Source organism: Micromys minutus (assembly GCF_963924665.1).
Source record: "Micromys minutus genome assembly, chromosome: 4".
Taxonomy (NCBI): Eukaryota; Metazoa; Chordata; class Mammalia; order Rodentia; family Muridae; genus Micromys; species Micromys minutus.
Window position 1 is genome coordinate 33137727 of NC_137973.1, and position 4166 is coordinate 33141892.

The following is a 4166-nucleotide window of genomic DNA, read 5'->3' on the forward strand; positions in this document are numbered from 1 at the left end:
CTTTGTCACACCACCACCAGTAAACTTAGGCAAGGCCCAGGGTGAGCAGCTAATCCAGCACCAGCCCCTCTTCAGCATGCATAGGAGGCCCTGGATCTTTCCAGAATCTCTTGCAGGACCATGCTCCCTTTCTTAGGTCACTGCAGTGGTGTCTGTTTGCATGGAAAGGAAGGCAGTGTTTCCCTGTTTCAAGATAGGGACACAGAATCCATGAAGACCTCTTCAGGGTCTTGACAGGACCCTCCTTCCTTGTGTCCCATTCTTGGGCTCTGGCCTTCCTCTACCAGGAGTCATATGGGTACAACTAGAGGTGATCTCAAAATAACGATGTGGGGCTGGGAAGATGGCTCAGTTAGTTAAGGCACATGCTATTAATCCTGACAACCTGAGTTCCAGTCCTGAAACCCACATGGCAGGAAAGAACCAATTCCTGCAAGTGCCTTTTTGTTACCAAACTTGTGGTCGCCATTTATACTATAAGAAATCAAGTTCAGCCACCTGTCCCTAAGAAGCCACTTTGGCATGCATGTGTTCTATCAGTAAAATGCGTTTTAAAATTGCGTCAAAGTATTTTACCACACAGCAGCTGAACAAGTAGAACACACTGGCCATCACTATCCAACACCTGAGGAGGTCTTCCTTTGGCCTCTCTGGAATACTCTTCATTCAAACTGACTGTCCAGGAGTTTGCATTTAAGGCCAGTCCTATAATGCCATTCCAATATTTGCCCCAACTCACGGTCAATATACTCTAGAATGAAACTCCACTCTAAAAGTTACAGGAATGGATACCACAAGGATTATTTGTATTATATCACAAATAGCACCGGTTGGGGACAAGCACCTTGCTCACTTCACAAAGTCTCCCCAGACACTAGCATCCTCTGCTCAGATGACTTCTTCCCTGGACCCAGGAGAACCTTTATACCGTGTTAAGCCACACTCACAAGACTGCTGCATGAGGGGAGGTCTGACACAGTTCCTCCCCTAGAGCATCACCAGGCCGTTCATCCCCATGATCCTCACTTCTGCTGATGGTTGCTGGTGTCCCAAAGCTGATCTGCTGCCTTTACTGTTCTGTTTCCAATCTCCCTTTTTGGGGAACACACGCCCCCCATTACTCAGACCAATCATGCCGTAGTAAAGGAGACAAATGTGGTTCTCAGGAATGAGGAATGGAGACGGTCATGAGGCTGTGAGGATGAGAAACAGGCCCTCCGCTTGGCCTTTAGGACATGGGAAAGGATCTAGACAACATAACCACAAGGGCCATAAAAGCCTACACGGTCCTTTGTAAAGTAGTTCATTGCCAGACTTGGCCTTGGAATTGGAATCATGAGACAAATGTGCCCTATGGTCCAATGACTGCTGCATTAATTATCCAGGGCAAACTTGGAGAGTGATCTCAGGAGGAAAGGGTATGGACAGAAAAAATAGAAATAAATAGTATTAGAAGGAGAGTGCGTGAGGCTATAGAGTTGCTAGGAAATGGAAATGAAGGTTAGAGAATTAAAAGATGATGTAGAAGCACATAAAAAGTTAGTGCTGTTTTTCTAGCCGATTGAAGAGTTGGAGATAACAATGCCTAGAAAGATAGTAGAGAAAGTTTTATTGTTTTATATAGATTCAAAGCTTTGTAAGGAATCATTTTAATTTTAGTTAGTAGTCTGTCATTTTGCTATCCTTACACAGAAGCAGTGACTAAGGACTGCTGTCTGTTGTACCAGAAAGCTGGAAGGTCTGCCCAGCTACCCGTAAAGAACAGGCTGTGTAAACCTATAAGGAAACGTGCATTTGCTTTGTGCTTGGTTCTGCTCTAAGGAATCAGGGGCTGGGACTATTGATCCAGGACTCAGTTTATGTAAATCTAAGAATTCTTAATAATTATTAACAATGATCAAAGCCTTGATGATGTAGCTTTAGTAAATAAGACTGTGTTTGGGATCCATTCTGGCTCTCTCTGGTTGTTGAACTTAAACTGAAATTGAAGAATGAAGAATGCTGAGAATCGTCGGGAACCGAGTACCTGAACTAGCGAGTTGCATCTACTGACTCCTAGTCATTATTGGATCAGCCCCCATTCCCGCCTTTCTCAAGACCCTCCTCATGCTGGACCTCGGCGGGTGCAGGAGGTGTTCACACTGAGTTCTTGAATTCACTTTGAAGTCAGTCACTACGCAATCATAAAACTAATTCTTGATCAAGTACAGCTAAGAGAACGTTCCTTAGGATGAGTGATACCTTAGGTTTGCCATCTTCCAAGGTGGTGAATTCTGCCCTTTCAGTTTGTGGGGATGTTATTTGATTGGCCAAGGGCCACTACTACAAAGAAATGCCCCCATACTCTCCCACATGACTCTTAGCTACAAAAGTATTTCCAAGGCAGGCCAGTGGGGCTTTTGGATTTGTCCTGAGCTCCTTAGCACTCACTGTGTTTTGTGTGCAAATGGAAGTCATTTTTATCTGGATGTTTAACATCACACATCACCCACCTCGGCCTGTTTTCCAGCTGTGAGCACAGCTACTTCATTCCCATATGAAAATGGGTGGTCCATTATCAGGATCCCCAGGAAGCAGATGCTGGAACTCACTGGAGTGTGCAGAGCACTGCCTACCTGCTCTGAGAAGCCAATGTGCTCACACATTACCCTCATATTTACTGAGGTCTTGCTGTACTTTGAGGCATCGTTATGTAACCTTACTCCCCCCCCCCCCAAGTTATCCCTGATTGGTTAATAAAGATGTCTACAGCCAATAGCTGGGCAGAAAAGAGATAGGTGGGGTCTCATGTTCCCTGGCTTGGCACTGAGGGGAGGGGACCGTGAGAAGGAGAAAGGTAGAGGAGGGAAGACACCATGGGTTAAAAGTCAAGAAAGCATGGCCATGAAGGCTGGCCAGTTGGGAGTTAAGAGCAGCCCAGATGAAACATAGTCAAGTAATAACTTGGAGTTATCAATAGGAAAGTAGATTCTAATAGTATAGAGGGTAGACATCTGCCCAGCTCATTGTAAATAACAATAAAGTTGTGTGTCTTTTATCCGGGAACTGGTCAAAGGTGGAGTAAAAAAGCCCACAATCAAGAGTAAATATTTTCAACAATCCTTCTTACAGACCCAGCAGAGCTCACAGTCAAACCACTGTGTTCCAGCTCAGACCTTCTGCTTCTAGGCCCATTGCTTTTAAGGTTGGCTACAGCAAGGTCAGGATCAGCTGTACTGAGACAGGAGCAGGCCTTTGCTGGAAATTCTTTCCTTGTAGGAAGCCAAGGCTGTGGCTTAACGCAGGAAGCAGGCTGGGGGTGAAATCTTCCTTCCTACCAGGGCTAGAAGCTCTCAACAGACAGTCATTCAGATGGAGTTCATTCTGACGCCTGTGAGTCACGCAAAATACTGTCCAACTGTAACTTTGCACTGTGCAGATGTCAAGTAAGCATTGTTCTTCACCTTGCAAAGTCTGTCCAAAGTGACTTCCTAGACACCAACATCATCTGCTCAAATTACTTCCTCCCCAGACTGAGAATCTCCACACTGTTGCAGGATATGACCTGTGTGTTTAGCCATGTCCGTGGGACTTCTGGTAGAGGAAGGGCCCCTTTGAATTCTCTGAAAGCAAAGCACCAGCCAGAGCCCCACCTACATTGTGCCAGGTTTTACCTTTTTAAAAAGATTCATTTATTATATATAAGTACACTGTAGCTGTCTTCAGACACACCAGAAGAGGGCATCAGATATCATTACAGATGATTGTGAGCTACCGTGTGGTTGCTAGGATTTGAACTCAGGACCTCTGGAAGAGCAGACAGTGCTCTTAACCACTGAGCCATCTCTCTAGCCGGGTTTTACTCTTAAACATGCACTCCTAAAATGAAAGAGCTCTGAAATACTCTGACCTATGTTTCTGTGAAAACTGCTCTAGATAACCTTCGAATGGAAGGGAGGAGCCATCTTCAGGGCCCCCACAAGCTGAGGTATTCTGGCTGAGGTATTCTGCAAACCCCAACCTTTCTCTACATACCCTGCTGGTTGGCTGCCAAAGCCTCGAGAGGCAGCCTGTGTGCGCCCTCTGCTGGCTTTTTAGGATAATGACCACATAGACACCCACATGGAGTTAGATTCTTTACTAGAACATATTCAGGCAGATGCCCCCCTCCCCCCCAACCCCGGTTC